At 40.8% G+C, this 17,227-nt stretch overlaps 1 protein-coding gene across 14 annotated transcripts in view; it reads left to right on the top strand.

Moving 5' to 3' along the window:
- Positions 1–17,227, top strand: part of Itgb6 (integrin subunit beta 6) — a 121,132-nt gene that overhangs the window by 35,957 nt on the left and 67,948 nt on the right. The window lies entirely within an intron of this gene.

Genomic DNA, 17,227 nt, shown 5'->3' with positions numbered 1-17,227 from the left:
GATAACAATTATTCTCATTTTACCAAGGAGAAGACTAAAGGTCAGAGAAGTCAAGTAACTGACCTAAGATCAAATAATCAATAAATGACAAGTCTAGGGCTATTGAATGCCTACTACGTGCTTGGCATTGTGCTATTTCTTAATTCAAAGAAATTAAAATACTGTTAAATGTTAACAACTTCAGCATAGTTCATAAATCCCAAATGAGTAATATATCCAAGGAGTATGGAAATCCATGTGGGACAGACACTGTGGCCTAAAGTACTGGAGAAAAGACTAGACCTGAACTTGGCAATTAAGGATGCACACCGTAAGTATAATCTAAGCAGACGTGGATGGGTGCACAAGGATAAGGGTATGAGAGGGCTGGTAACAACAAACAAAATAATGGGTTGTTGGGAAATGGGGGAAATCTGTTTGGCAGGAACCATAGTTTTATAGGAGAGTCCTGCACAATAAATCACAATAAGAGTTTGGGGCACTAGGCACAGGGGTGCATGCCTGTAAACTCGGTGGCTCAGGAAGCTGAGGCAGGAAGATTGCAAGTTTGAAGCCAACTCAGCAATTTAGTGAGGCCCTAAGCAACTTGGTGAGACATTGTCTCAAAATGAAAAATAAAAAGGACTGGGGATGTAACTCAGTGGTTAAGCACCACTGATTTCAATCCCTGGTGCCAGAGAGAGAGAGAGAGAGAAATATTGGGGCAAAATTATGGAAGGTTTTAAATAATGCATTGAAGTAATTGGATTTTGTTCTGTAGGTTATAAGGAGCCACCAAAGATGGTGACCTATGAAAGTGCTGTTTTAGTTGTTTACTATGGGAGTCGGGGAACAAAGACTGGGAGATGAGAGACCACTTACAGGTTACTTAAAGCAGACTAAAGATCCTTTCATCACCCACTTGTAAACTGAGAAGATTAACATGGGACTGGGCAGGTTTGGGGCGTGATAGAATTCATTTTATTGACATAAGAATTATTACTGTCATTTGTGGTGGCAGGGATGGGAAAAGTTAAATGTAAACGTTTAGGTTCTTGTCCAAAAGCAGACAGTCCTGTTTTCCTCAAAAGCATGTAGAAGATGATGATGTCCAGTGAGTTTTGGGGGGCATGAGATGAGGGGAGAGGGATTCCATCCCCTGAGAGTTAAAAGGATATGCTCTCCAATCCCAGTCCCCACTTTACCTGGTCAGGCCTCTTCTTTACGAGTGGCATGTTTCTGATCTATGTTTTTCAGTTTTGCCCTTTCCGCTCATAAATGAATACACAATTTAGTGAACAGATAAAGTTTAAATGTGTGATGTTTTCAATCTAGTGATTTCCAAGTTTATGACATCTCTTCTTCTCATAAACAGCATCATCACCTTTATTATTCCCATCCAATTACTTTAAAACTTGTCAAATTTATTTAATTTTTAAAAATACTCCATTTTTCAAACTTGAATAAACAAAGAAGGCACCGCTTCCCAATGGAAATGTGTGCCACCCAGACAGAGTCACATACAATAGCTTAAATTAAGGTGCTGATTCATCTACTGGTATATGGAAATTCAAACATGAATTACCACTGGAAATTTAGTGGGGTTAAACAAAAGTTGGATTTATAGCACATGCATAAATCAATGCATTAATTGTGTACATGTGTAAAATCTTTCTTTAGAGATTTTAGTTTTCAATCTTGGAATCATTATTGGAACTCATTTCTGTAATCTTTTAAAACTCAGGATTGCTATTAACTTTGGGTTTCAGAAAGATCTGGAAGTATTGGCCTAACTAATGTCAAAGACAGTCAAAAGTTGACTGAATGGCGGATTCAAATCCTTTCTTACCCCAAAGGAAATGCAAGAATTCAGTCTGTTAAGTAAGGAGCAGTAATACAAAACAACTTTATGCTTGTGTGTGTTTGAATGAGCAGTCACACTTCCACATTTCTTGCACCCTATTTTTGTTTTGGTAAGGTTAAGCCCCAGAGGACACATGCACAAAGGAATCCCTATCTTGAATTCAGACTGAAGGATTCAGTAATTTATTTACCTTCAATATATTCATATTGACAGCATAATTCCTTGATGCTCCTCCCTGCTCTGAAAACCCCAGGTAATGATTGTTGCACTTCCTCTTCCTGCAGGGCCAGTGTGTAATGAGTTGGGTGATCCAGGAACAGTGGTGTGGCCCACTTCTGCACATCATGTCTCTAACCTCATTCAGGGATGAAAGGAAGATGATGATGTCAAGTGGGTTTTGGAGGGCCTAGAAAAGGGTACTTCCTTAGGGATTTCAAACTTTTTCTCTGTGTCATGGACCCCTTTGGCACTCTAATGAATGTCGTTATTTTTCAGAAAAAAAGTATGGAATTCCTAAACTAAAATACATATGTTTAGAAAAATAAGCCAATTAAATGGAAACAGTTATCAAAATATTGAAAAATAAATTGACATTATTGTAACACATGTACCTCTTTATTAACACTTTAAATTAGAAGACCAGTGGCAGATCTAATGACTCGATTTCTACAGAATGCTAAGTGTTGAAAACATTTTGCTGTATCTGTAACAACTGTAAAGTAATATGAAAAATACATGTGATTTATCTTAGTGAAAGTTCCAGGTGTTAATATATTGAAGTAGTTTCCTGCCTACAACGAAAGGAAAAGTTTAATTTCAGACTAGGATTACTGCAAATGAAGATGCAATTTTTCCCCTTTCAAGGACACAGACTCTACATGGTCTGTTAGTAGACAGACCTCAGGAAAATTAGGTATATTATTTAGAGGTTGTTTCTAGGTAACACACAAGCTATCAGCACTCTTTGCATATCATACAGACTCTGTGCAGGCAGCACAGAGCTGACCCACTGTTGGTTCTGAAGTCAGCCACTTGAGCTTGCTGCTGGCACCTAGCATAGCACTCTGCAGGGGTCCATGCTCGCTGCCTTTCTGCTCAACAACTGTGAAGAGAGGAACAGAGACAATGGAGTAGGGTTGGACTTGGCCCTCTAAGGGCCCTTCCTGCCCTAACATTCTGAGACTGTGACGAATGCAGAAGGAATTCACTGAGGCCAGCTCAGAGTCCTGTGGCTGCCAGGAGTGACCGCAGGAGACAGCACAGGCAGTGGGTGGAGCAGCAGTACAGTCCCATGGGTGGGGTGAGGCTGATGCTCTGCACCAAGTTGGAATTCTTTCTCTTGGGTAAAGGGCCTGAGCAAAAAAGGGAAGTGCTGCAACCAGTGACCACAGAGGGTAACCAAAGGACAGAGAAACAGCTGAGCTGCCCAGCTGTTTTTTCTGCTACATGTCTATCAACATGGGCCACAAACAGGAAATTCATTCAGCCATCCTGGTTTGATAAGGGGACCCCTTTTGTAGGCTTACAGATCTTTTGTGTTTCTGACAGTGTCATTCACTGAGGGTATCCCCTACCCCTGCCCCACCTCTACCACCAAGAAAAGGAAGAGGAGAGGCTGCATTCCTACAAACTTATGGGACTCCTGGCAGGACTAACTATTAGAATCTACAACAATAGTAATGTCGAACAATTATAAGGTTAATAATAGTCATATAAACTAGACACAGATGAATGAAGTTATTTCATTTGGGATATTTACCCAATTTAACACTTTTGTAATTGGAGGACTCAGATTGTGCAAAACAGTACAAATAAAAATGACTGTCATGTTGAGTCATGCCTACCATGCAGGTAGCTTGTGTCATTTTATCTCACTTAATTGTCTCAACAACCCTATGTGGGTTGTAGTGCCTGGAGTGGGTTGAATGTGGGCTGCCTCCAAACGATATGTCCACCTTCCCAGAATCTGTGGATGTAGATCTTTGCAGAACCTTTATATTTATTACCATGTCTCCTTGGGTTCCTCTTGAATTCTCCCCATCTCTTTGGCATACAGAGAGATAAAGTAACTCGCCCACAGCTTCACAGTTACTAAGTGGAACAGCTGGCCCCAAATCTGGGCAGTCTGATTGGAGGCCTGTGGATCTTGAGATGAAATCATCCCAAATTTTTTTGGTGGGTCCCAAATTCATGACAAGTATTCTTATAAGAAGAGAAGAAGACAGAGAAGGAGAGTACCAGAACAGAAGGTCATGTGAAGATGAGGCATTAGAGTAATGCAGATAGAGGTCAAGGGATGCCAAGGACTGCTGGTGGCTATCAGAAGCCAGGAAAGAGACAGGGGAAGATTCCCAGGTTCCCAGGGAAGTTAGCCCTATAGACACCTTGCTTCCAGACTCATGGCCTGAACTGTGTGAGAGAATCAATTTCTGTTGTTTTAAGCCTCCCTATTTCCTTAAGGCTCTAAGAACTAGCGATTCTTGTTCTATTATTGAAAACTGTCTATGGAATTCCAGCCAGTCACAGACCACGGATGAAACCACTGAGGTCAGGTATGCATACCGCTCCTCCACTCTGCTGCCCGAACGGACAAGTAACTCCAGTGAGTCAAGGTGAAATAACATGATTAAGGTATCAATCATTTAGGACAGAGGTTAGACACGTGCCTACGGACTACTGTGATTTGAGGCCAATGCTTTCTCCTAGAAACTCTGAGATTGTGGGCAAGTCAGTTAGCCTCCTGTGCGTCACATCTGTTCTGTGAAATGGGGAGAATTTAAGAGGAACTTAAGGAGACACGACAACAAATACAGCATGATATCCCGAGGGGGTCCTTAAACAGAAACTTAGCAAAAACTAAGGGAATCTGAATACACTATGAACTTTAGAAAACAATAATGTATCAATGCTGATTTATTAATTGTAACCACTCTACCATACTAACCATAAGATGTTAATAATAAGGGATAATAGGAAAGAATGGGTATGGATTATGGAAAATCCTATGAATCTAAAATTGCTCTAAAATATTAAATTAAATATTTCTTGATATCAGTACCTGACCTCACAGTGTGATAGATTTAGAATAGTGCCTGACACACTGTAGGAACCATTGTTAGTTTTTATCGTTTTAGGATTATTAACAGAAACAAGGAATTCATATTTGCAATATTCCATGAAACAGGCTAAATTTTTTTTTTTTTTGTACCAGGGATTGAACCCAGGGGTACTCAATCACTGAGCCACATCCCCAGTCCTTTTTTGTATTTTATTTAGAAACAGGGTCTCACTGAGTTGCTTAGTGACTCACTATTGCTGAGACTGGCTTTGAACTCAAGATACTCCTGCCTAGGCATATGCCACCATGCCCAGCAAAACAGGCTAATTTTTTAAAAAAGCAAGATGACACTGTATATTTAGAGTAAGGTTGTCAGAAAATGTTGTTAAAATTTGACTAGTTAAAGCCAAATAAATAACTAAAAATTCTTTCTAACTCAGTGTTTCTTGATTCTTCTAGATCTTTTCAAACTGTGATTTCTGACTACCCACCTACTACTTGCATGCAATTCATGTGAACAAGATCTAGCTTGTTTATCTGAGAGATGTGAAAAAAGGAAGACTTGCAAATTGCAAATATAACTTTAAAACTTATCATTATGCTTTCCCCCTCCTATCTGCTACTGAATCAACTTTTTTAAAACACCTACCTCATTTTTACTTTTTTCTAGAAAATGGAACAGAATGTGTTATAGTGATTCTTTCTTTACTATTTTGACATCCTATTTTGACAAATGATTCATTTCCTATATGTTTACTTAGATTCCCACAACAAGGAAAGACAAACACTTCTGATGAAACCAATCATTATAAGAGGTAAAGGTTTTTTCAAGACAATGATCTTATCAAGAGAGGAGATCCAGATTTAAGCGGATTGTTCTCACCTGTGTGAAGTCTGCATCATGAGATACTAAGAAAGCAGTTAAGAGACAAATTTGGAACAAAATTTTACACACTTTCTTAGGATGTGAGAAAGGATATGTCCTACCCCAAGAAGAAAGTACTGTTGCTTTAAGAGAACTACTTTTCTGGGCCTTCTGTAAGAGAGGTAGATGGACACACAGGCAGTTGAGAGCTTAGGTACAAACCAAAAAGGACAAGGAGAGGCACACAGCAACTGGTTCCTCTGCCCAGAGAAGGGGACATCATAGGAAAGTAACAGATGACTGTGCTGGGAACCCATTTCTCAAGGGACACCAGCCTAGGTCATTCATACTAAAACTCTTAGTGTCTGGACTTTTTAAATAGCCAAGATCAAAGCCCCAGTGAGCCTGGAGATTTATAATGAGGCATCACTACTCCAAATACTTTATCTGAATTATCAACAAAATGGATCTGCCTTCTGCAGTTCCCTTGGAGAATTTTCCTCCCAGAAACCCCATCTTGAAAGGTCTTTGAATTGGAGAATGCATTCCAAAGATAGCAGTGAACAAATGATTTCACACCTGGGTTTTTCTTAAGAAATGTGGCAACACTATTATCATGAGGCAACTTTTAAATTTAATTCTGGGTCTCCTTGATGGTAGGCTGCATAGAATTCCACAATACTTCCAGGGTATCTTTTCTCTCCTTTAGCAGTTCTGAAACTACATTAGGTGAAAAAGAGCCCAGGGATGCCAATAAGTACATGAAGAAAAAGACTTTCCTGGGGAAATGGGTTTTTTGTTTAATTGTTAAACAAAGATTAGCAATTTTCTTCCCTATGGAGCCTCTTGAAGTGTTTACTAGATTAATGAGTATCATGAATTTCTGATAGAGGGATTTAATAGTCTATATTAAATAAACTATAGGAACATATTCATTATCAGGACAAGGATTAACAGCTTCCTTCAGAACACAGTTTGGGAAACCGTGCTTCTCCACCAGAGACAGACATAAAAATAAATCATTCTGTCAGTTAACATTTAAATCCCATCCTCCTCATTCTTGATTGCCTAAAGTTTAGGCCATAAACCATTTTAAGACCAACTGATACTGTGCAACAAATGTCCAATAATCCACCAGGGTCTGGACTGAGACAAGGACTGACAACTGCATTTTCCATTCTATGGGCACCCAAGATAACAATTTCATCAATACGTGATAAAGTTTGCCCCCCACAATCTCCCCAAATATTTGCATTTAACAGCATTTTTCTTCTATCAAAAAAGCTTTTATTGTGTAGGGGGTGGTTTTTGTTGTTGTTGAAACTTTAACATTTTTGAACTCCTTGATATAAAAAAGATTCACTTCCTTACTCCGATGTTGAAATCACTGTTGAGCCCTTAGCTGCATTGTCTGGGTTGAGCAGCCCGTTACACTCTCAACAGCTAGGGGGCGCTAGGTGGGGTTCTAGCATTATCTGCAAATGAGACTCCACCAGAGTAACCATGGGGCAACAGATAGCACTGCAGGCAGTTGGTTTTCATACTCCCTCAAAGTCTCTCACATCTGACAGCTCATGGAAGCCATTTTTGGCCTGAAAGTAATTATGCCCAACAATATATAGATTCATTACTTCTGTTTCGGTGTAAAAATCCAACATACCATCTTTAATTAGTTGCCAGCTGTATTTGCTTTAAAAGGCTTTTCTTCTTTCTCCTCTTCTAATTCTTCAGACATCACCAGCTTAATGACATTTTGATTAGCTTGTTAGAATAATTTATTGTTTAGCTTTTCTAATGATTAGGGTGTTCACATCATACTCAATCCTTTACTCTATTTGATTTTGTGTAAACTTTCAGACAGGATTCAGTGAGTGGACATCAGAAACAATCAGGAAAGTCCATAAAATGAGAGTAGAAAGTAATAAATCATCCACCAGTCTCCTCAAGGATGCTTCTCAAACAATCACTGGTTAGCATTTCTCCCACCTTTTTAAAGGGTAACAATCATCTGTACTGTCACAGCTGCATAAATTCCACTTCAAAAGAAGTCTTAAGTCCTTCCACTGTGCAAGTTTTTATTTTTTTTTTTTAAGTAAAGTATTTCCATCTCACCTACCTTCTTACAGTGGCCTCGTGAAGATGGATAGATGAGAGATAAATACATACCTAGATAAAGAGATATACTTAAATCTGTTCAGGGGCACTCTTCTGTTACTGAAACTGACCTTAGTGAGTCTACCAGCACAGCCAGAGAGGATTATAGACCATAGGGATTTTCCAGGTTTCCTTTTGCTCCCCCAATGCAGAGTCATGGGGAATTCCAGAACAGAAGAGGCTAGCTAATCAGACTTTCACTGGACTGAAGGAATGTTTGCACAAGCATGTAAGCAGTCTCACCATAGAGCACTGACCTGCATAATTCAGACCTTTCTGGTTCTACCCCAGAGGACCTTTTGCAGAGTTTTGATTCCTCACCACTCCACTGGTTATTGGAGAAGATCAGAGCTCACTGTGACTCTGAAGATGGACAGATACTATACCATGTCTCTCTGCTATAGCTGGAGGAACCTGTCAGAGAGGGTGGGGTTATCAGGTGAGGCCTCCACAACTCCCCAAGTCATCCCTGATGCCTTGATTTCTCTCCTTTCCCATGAGCAATTCATTTGTATATCCTGTCTCTTAGAAGGATACCCAGAATCCAACCACCTTGAACTACTTTCCTGTGTCCACCCCAGACCAAGTAATTCATCATCAGTGACTTTAAGATGCTGAAATAGCCTCTGGTCAGCCCACTGGCTCCCATCCTTGCTGCCTCTACTGTTCACTCAGAGTGATCCTTTCAAACATGAGCCCCTTCACATCCAACCAGAACTCCACAAAAGTTTCTCTTCTCATGCAGAATCAAATCTGTAGTCCTGACCGCAGCCCCCCAGGCTCAGGAGCTGCTGGTTGCCCCTGTGCTTCTCTGACCTGGTTCCTACTACCTGCTTAGGCTCATCCACTCCCTCCACTCCAGCCTCACTAGCCACCTTGCTGGTCCCCAAACACTTCCCCAGGGCTCTGCCTAAATGACACCTTCATAGAAAGGCTTCTCTAGCCATCCCACCTCAGTCACTCTCTGATCTCTTACCATGCCTTATTTTACTTAGTATTTATCACCCCCTGACATCTGTGTGTGTGTGTGTGTGTGTGTGTGTGTGTGTGTGTGTGTGGCGTGTTGTCTGTCTCTCTTACCAGAATATAAACTCCAAGAGGCAGACATCTTGTTGGCTTTAATCAACATTGTGTTCCAGAAACATGCACATATTGTAGTATCCATTGATGGTTGCTGAATGAGTGAATGAATAAATAAATCTGAATCCATTTTTACCAGTAACATCTATGCCCACTGCAACCCTAGAAGACATGGTTCTCATTGGGAAAAAAAATTATTTTTGCTTAAAATCAAGGAATCCTAATCTTCAGTTGGAATGCTTATCTTTTAAAAGTAAAAGAAAAAAGGAATGCTTATCACTTTTGCAAACTGCAAATGAGTAAATCGCTTGGCAATCAATGTTTGTTCACATGGACTTCTTACCTTTGCTGACCACTAATTTGCTTCATAGGTGGGAAAAACATGTCACAATGAGCCTTTTTCTTTCTCAGAGTCAAGTCAGAATAAACTCAAGCTTGCTAGCATTTTCTGGAAAATCTCATCTTTGGATTTATTCCACAAAGAAAAGACAAACAGAGCTCAGTTCTTTTGGACTTCAAAAGAATTTCCGAACCCTGAGGTGAGGGACTTCTTGAGCAGACCCATCACAAGGACAGTCTTCCTCTGACTCCTGTGCCCCCTGTGCTCTAGGGTGCTCTGAGAAGTCAGAGAGGGGCTGCCGCTCAAGCACCAGGAGTTAATCCTGAGTCATCTCCTGGCCACAGGAAATGCCCGTGACCGCCCTCCCCTGCACCCAGTGCCAGGCCTGGCTCCCGACCAGCGGTTTCAGCTTCCTGAAGCTGTTTCATGCTGCCCGAAGGACCTGGCAGCTTCTTTTCTTTCATTTTGTTTTTAAGTGATTGTACTAGACTTCAAGCAGAGAAGGAATAAGAAAGGATTGTACAACCCAGGATCACATCTTTGTCTCATTTTTGGTGGTAAATGATTCACAGGATGAACAATGAAAAGGAGACAGCCAGTTATAGGGCCAGAGCTGAAACGGGAGGGTTAAAGATACAAACATTTTTTTTGAAATTTTCTTGTAGCATTTCATTTCTTGTTGGCATTTTTGTTTTGTTTTTGTTTTGTTTTAACTCCATGAACATCTCTTATCTTCCAGGAGATGGTTTGCACAGTAATGTGACACTCAGGTTGGAGGCCAGTGACCTCATTCCTGTGTGAATGTGGGCAGATCTCCATGCCTCACTTTCCTCATCTGGTAAAGTGAAATAGTTCCCATTTTATGGGGGTTTTGCGAGAATGAAATCAGGCAATAGTAATAAAATATTCAACAGTGCCTGGCACTGGTAAGTGCTCAATAAAGGAAGCTACAATAAACACGAATCCTGAGTGAACCCCACAGAGGGGATTGGGACGGGAGTCATTAAGAAATGAATGAAGCTTCAGCCCAGGCCCCCAACTTAGGAGTGGGAGCTTAGGAGTGACTGGGACCTGCCAGTAGCTCAAAGCAGGATAGGAATTCAGATTACCATCAGGAAACCTTTCTAAGTAAGCATTTCTGGTGAATTGCCTAAGGTGATAGCAAAAAAAAAAAAAAAAAAAACCACTGGAATCTTCAGTAACTTGCTGTCATGGTTTTCTTGCCTTATTTGTAAAAAACATACACTTTCATACCTCATTGATTTCCAATTTTGCATTCCTTTTCTCAAGGAAGGCCCCTCAAATTATATACTCTTGAGGTCCCACAAAATCTGGTTTCCTCCCAAAGTGGTCTAATTAAATCTTCGCCAGATCCTAAAGGTGGATATTATCACTGTTTCAAAAATCTGAAAACTAAAGTGCTGAGAAAAAATCAGTATCCCCACAGATAGACAGTAGGACCCGGCAGGACTGCAAGTTAAACACAGGTTTCTCTATACCCAAAACGAAATTCTTCCCATTATACTCACCTTCCCCCATCATGTGCATCTTAAAGGCTTTAAAAATTAAGTTCTAGGTAAAAACAGGTATGAGTACATAGCATCACTGTTCATAATTGCCAAAAGGTGAAAACAAACTAAATGTCCATCGACAGATAAGTGGATAAATAAAATATGGTACATCCATATAATAAAATATTATACAGTCTTAAAAAGGAATGAAATTTTGACATATGCTACAGCCTGGATGAACCTTGAGGATGCTATGTTATATAAAATAACAGAATAGTTAAATTCATAGAGACAGCAGAATGGTGGATGGGGTTGGGGGACCAGGAAAGGCAGCTATTAGGGGCAGCTAATAGGTAAAGGGTGCCGAGTTTAATGTAAGCTCAGGCGGGTCTCGGTGGCGGGAACAAATGTAAGTTCGGCGGGCTTGGCGGGCACAGTTAGCGGCCAAATAAAATCGAACAGAAAGTGGCCAGAGCAAGCTTTATTGGAATTTGGCTCTCGGGCGAAATTCCCAGATCCCCGGGGTATAGGGATCCGGAGAAAATCGCACGTGGCCCTGGTTGCCCAGGGTTTTTATAGACTGGGGTGGGAGGGGGTCCTGCTGAGTGACTGGTGGGTGTGAAGGGTCAGTGGAACTTTCCATCCACCTTGCTGCGAACTTTTTGGTCACCTTTGGTGGGCTGGTCTTTGCTCCAGTTGCTCAGCTTCTTTGTTCCAGCTGCTCAGCTTTGCCCCCTACAGTCACCTAATTTCCGACCTAACATTTAATTTTGGGATGATGAAAAGTTCTAGAGATGGTTTGTGGTGAAGGTTTTACAACATATGAATTTACTTGATGCCACTGAATTAGACACTTAAATTTTTTTAATGGTAAATTCTAAAGGCTGGAGATGTATTTGAGCTTGGTGGTAGAGCACTTGCCTAGCACACAGGAGGCCCTGGGTTTGATCCCCAGCACTGCAAAACAGAAAAGGGTAAATTTTACATTACGTGTGTTTTAGCATAGACACACACACACAATGCTAGCCTAGAATGTAAAGTTTAGACCATGAAGTATGTCTCTAGCATTTAGCAGATTGTGGGTATTATGTATTAGAATGACAAGAAGTTGTTATGTATCCTTCTTTGAAATTATTTTCCTGAATGTCTTGAAATGTGAGACAAAGATAGCAGCTTTCAAATTCCTTGTTTCCTATGTTACACACAACTACAAGTCAGCCATAGAATTCTGCAAACAACCCCCTGCGTAAGATGTCACACACAGAGCTACCTCAGAGGTAGACTCAAAGGCAACACACCCATTTGTACGGCCTTCTTGGAGCTATTCGCTGAGACATACTTGCAGAAAGACACAAGGAGGTAGAAGACTTGTCATTGGTGCTGGAGTGGAGTAGGGAGAACATCAAGCCCGGTCCAAGCTGATGGTCATTACCAGGATTCCCAGGGTTCCAGATGGCTCCCAGCCAGGATTACTCAGTGTCTCCTCTCCTGGGAGTGTTTTGTGAGGCCCTGAGGCAGACCCATCTGGGGTTTGACTGTCAATTTTTGATGTGGTTGAGTGGCTGCATCCAGGGGAGACCCAAGCTGAATGCAGTGAGTCAGGCAGGTGTACGTGGCTCCCTAAAGTCACGGACAGATGAAAATGGCTCATTCTAAATCTTCCAAGCAAAGGTCAGCTGAGGGGCTGGAGTGCAGGGCACTGTTTCCCCGAGCCCTGTGCTGCTGTGTCCACTCCCGCGCCCCTTGTCTCAGAGCCCTCGAAGAGTGTCAGGTTCACAGATGAAGTCAGAGCCTCTGGGCCAGCTCTGAACAACCAAGATAGTATCCTATGGGCTCAGCCAGCCTGTCTAAAAATGTCTACGGCAAGCATACAGAACTCTCTTAACCACCATAAGATACGGGATAGTATACATTGCTCGAAAGGAAGCAGAGTCTGGAGATAGCTAGGAAGAACTGTTCTTAAAGAGATCCAACCTGCAAGTGCATTTGGGATTCACAGCAGCTTGAGGTCTGGGCTCCTTCCCCTCAGGAGAGTGAGTCTGTGGATCTGACTGTTTTCAATTCATGTAGCTCAGGGTCCTTCTCTACAGATACCCTTGACCCCCTCATTTTCTACCCAGTATTGCTTTCCCTTGCCTTTGGCTTCTGCCTCCACATAGCTGCTGAATACTTCTAAAATTGGACTGAACCATCATCTTTCTTTCCTCCAGCCTGATGCATTCAATCTCTCTCTTTCTCTCTCTCTCTCTTTGTCCTGTCAGCTTCACCTTCCATGATCAAACTTTAGATTTTCTGCCTATATCTCTCAGTTCAAATTCCACAAAGTATAGTCTTCCCTTCTACATGGTTTGGCTTTCTGAGGTTTCAGTTATCTGGTAAACTACAATCCAAAAATATTAAATGGAAAAATTCCAGAAATAATTCATAAACTTTAAATTGTGCACCATTCTAAGTGGCACAATGAAATCACTTTTAAAATTTTTAATATGCAAGCTAGGTTGTGGCTCAGTGGTAGAGCGTTCACCTAGCACACATGAAGCCCTCACGTGCACACACTACACACACACAAAAATAAATAAATAAAGGTATTTTGCCCACCTACAACTAATATATATATATAAATTTTCAATACATTCAGTTTTCAATAATGGGAATGTTTTCTGAAATATTACTGTGTCAAACATCAAATGAATACTTGCAGTGATTTTTTTCCTAGTGAATCTTGAAATTTTTTTTTCTTCTTTTTAATTTTTTTTTAATCATACTGGAAATTGAACCCAGGGCCTTGTGAGTACTAGACAAGTTCTCTACCACTCAGCTAAACCCCTGCAACCCCTTAAAGTTCTTTTTAAAAGAAAGTTTGAATTATGTAAACACAGCATAACAAAATCTTGCACCATCCTGTTCTGTACCACACAAGACATGAATCATCATTTTGTCCACTGTATCCACTGTATATATGCTACCCACCTAATAGTCATGTAGTTATCAGATCAGTTATCAGATCAACTGTCATGGTATCAAAGTACTTGTATTCAAGTAACACTTATTTTACTTAAAAACAGCCTTTAAGTGCAGGAGCAGTGATACTGATAATTCAGATATGCCAAAGAGAAGCCATAATGGGTTTCTTTTAAAGTAAAAAAGTGAAAGTCTTCAACTTAATAAGGAAAGGAAAAACTTACATGCCGAGTTTGCTAAGATCTATGGTAAGAACAAATCTTCCACCTGTGAAATTGTGAAGAAAGAAAAAGAAATTCATGCTAGTTTTGCTGTTGTTAGAAATACCAGGGTGTGCCAGGTACCATGGTGCACACTTGTAATTCCAGCGATTTGGAAGGCTGAGGCAGGACAATCATGAGTTCGAGCCCAGTCTCAGCAGTTTAGTGAGATCCTAAGCAACTTAATAAGACCCTGTCTCAAAATAAAAATTTTAAAAGAGTTGGGGATATGGCTCAGTGGTTAAGTGTCCCTGGGTTCAATATCTGATTACCTCCCCCACAAAAAGAAAGAAATACTAGGGTGTGCAAGGAATCAAACATGTTCGTTGAAGTAGCTTGGCAAGGCAAACTTTACTTCGGCAGAAGAGTGTGCTACTGGTCATGGCAAGCAAGCACGCTTGAGTGGACAGTCCACCTGACTTTATCCCTAATGCAGCACTGCCCCTTGCTCTGATAGGAGCAGCTCAGGATTACCATCTATGTGATTGGCTAATTTTAAATTGGAGAAAGATTATAGTTAAAGGGAAATGATATAGTTAAAATGGCTACGATTAGATCTCACATCCTAATTAAAGCTAAATACTATTTTCTGAAAATGGAAGACCAAACTTTCTATTTCTCACAAGGTCATACCTCAAGCTGAGTAAGCTACAGTCACAGTATGTGATAATTATTTCATTATGATAGAAAAGGCATTAAATTTGCATATGTATGTATAGAAAAAAACATAGTAAGTATAGGGTTTGGTCCTCTCCTTTGTTTCAGGTATTCCTTGAGGGCATTGGAACTTATCTCCCATGAAAAAGGTGAATCATAATATGCAAAAACAGAAGAAAATAATCTGGTGGGCTAAGGGGACATAGTTTCCATTCAGGGCACCTTGAGGGTGCTGGCAGCACATGGATTGACTGCTGGTGGGACAATAAGGCTGCCTCCCTCCGTGGTGGTATGGATAGAGCACTTTCCAGGGGAGGGCACCAGGCACTACATCTTCAGGAAGCAAGACCATGTCTTCCCTGTGCATCATTGCTTGGTACAAGTTATCCAGAGCAGTGCCAACAGGCAAATGGAGTCCCTGTACCATTACTTCACTTTATATTTTCTCTTAAATTCCTCTCTGCATTTTCTCTGCCCTACATTTTAAGCCTTTTCTCAGCTTTCATCACAGCCTCAGCAGAGGACCCATTTTCCCTCTCTGGTTGCTTTCTGTACCCTCCTAGCCATTTATTCATGTACTCACCTGTTTACTCAATATCCATTGAGTGCCTGCTCTATAATAATACTGAACAATAAATACTGGAAGTCTCTATGTGGGATGGCACAAGGTACTCAATGTAAATGACAAATTCAATTTCACAGGTTGAATTGGGTCTTTGGAATTTTCCCAGGACATTGTTTCTGCCTGCATGGAATTGGCTGAGAGAATGAAATTGTATCCACTCCCACTCACGTTCCATGAGCAAGAGCTAGTCTTTGGGGTTCTCTTAACGTCAAAACAGGCTTGGAGAGGTAGTCTGATTGTCTTCCAGGAGGAAGTGATTTGGGGTGGTAGCAGAACCCCAGAGAAATTACTGTGGAGTGGGTAGATAGACAGCTGTGCAGGAATCCCTTATCTCAGCTCATCCAAAGAGGCCGATGGTGACTACGCGGGATGTCTGTGTACAGAAACTCAAGACTTAGGAAAGTCTCACTTGCCTGGGGATCTCAATCAGACTCTTATCGTTGAATACCATCAGCTTCATATCTTTCAATCCAAACTGATGATCCCACATTTACAGTTTACACTTTGACATTGTCTCCATTTCCAGATTTCCATATCCAGCTGCCTAAGTGGCATCTGCATTTCGTTATCTTCTAGCATCTCAAACTGATCATGTTCTTGATTCACTTCCTCTTTCCCCAGTCTAACCCCTCTCAGTGAAGAGTATCATTCAGTTGCTCAGGCTAAAACCTCTTTTTTTTTTTTTTCATATCCACATCCAATCCATAAACTTTCTGTTTTCAAAGTATCTCATGACCACCTCTTCCTCTTACATCACCAACATTCTGGTCCCAACCACCACTGTGTCTGTCCTCAACAGTCACACATTACTGTCCTTCCAACCTTGCCACATGCATTGTAACTTGTAACTTCCACAGTAGACGGAGTGATTCTCTTTTTTTTTTTTTTTTTTTTTTTTTTTGCGGTGCTGAGGATTGAACTCAGGGCCTTGTGCCTGCGAGGCAAGCATTCCCCCAACTAAGCCATATCCCCAGCCCTGATTCTCTTTAAATGTAAATTCCGTCACATCATTCTGGATCTCCTATGGCACTCTAACCTGTTTAAAATTCAAGGTCAAGACTATGTATAATCTGACTCCTGTCTCCAAACCTGATCACTTTCCCTTTCCCTTGTTATACTCTACTCGCCCTTGAAATTCCTAGCATGGGGCTGTCTCAGGGTCTTAGCACTTTCCTGTGTCACCCATGTCATCTAGAGCTCTGTCAGATGGCATTGGTCAAGGAGACTCTCCCTGAGTATCCTAAATAAACAAACACATCCTTGCTGTCCCCCTTTCCTTTTACACAACTTTATTCTTCATCCTAGCCCTGATCACTTCCTGATCTTGAGTCTCTCTTCCCACTACTCTCAAGTCTAGAGAATTTGCTGCAAGAGTTCAGAACTTGATTGTCCCCCCCCACCCCCCAAGGGCACAGTCTCTGTTTCAAGGATGATATCTGCATTATGGAAAAGAATATGGAGTTTCTTAAAAAATAAAAAAAATAAAAAAACCTAGAAATAGGACAATCATATGATCCAGCCATCCCACTTCTAGGTATATATTCGAAGGAGAAGAAATCAGTATGTTGAAGAAATATCTGCACTTGCATGCTTATCGGAGCACTATTCACATTAGCCAAGATATGGAACCAACCTAGGTGTCCATCAGTGGGTGAAAGAATAAAAAAATGTTTTATGTGCACAATGGAATGTTATTCAACCACAAGAAAAAAGAACAAAATTCTGTCTTTTGTAACAATATGAATAGAACTGGGGCTTATTACATTAAGTGAAATAAGTTAGGCACAGTAAGAGAAATGCCACATGTTCTCACTTATATGTGGAAGATAAAAAGTTGATCTTAAAAGGATAGAGAATACAATAGTGGTTACCA

This window comes from Sciurus carolinensis, chromosome 3, assembly GCF_902686445.1.
Source record: "Sciurus carolinensis chromosome 3, mSciCar1.2, whole genome shotgun sequence".
NCBI lineage: Eukaryota > Metazoa > Chordata > Mammalia > Rodentia > Sciuridae > Sciurus > Sciurus carolinensis.
This window is presented reverse-complemented; position numbering and strand designations above follow the sequence as displayed.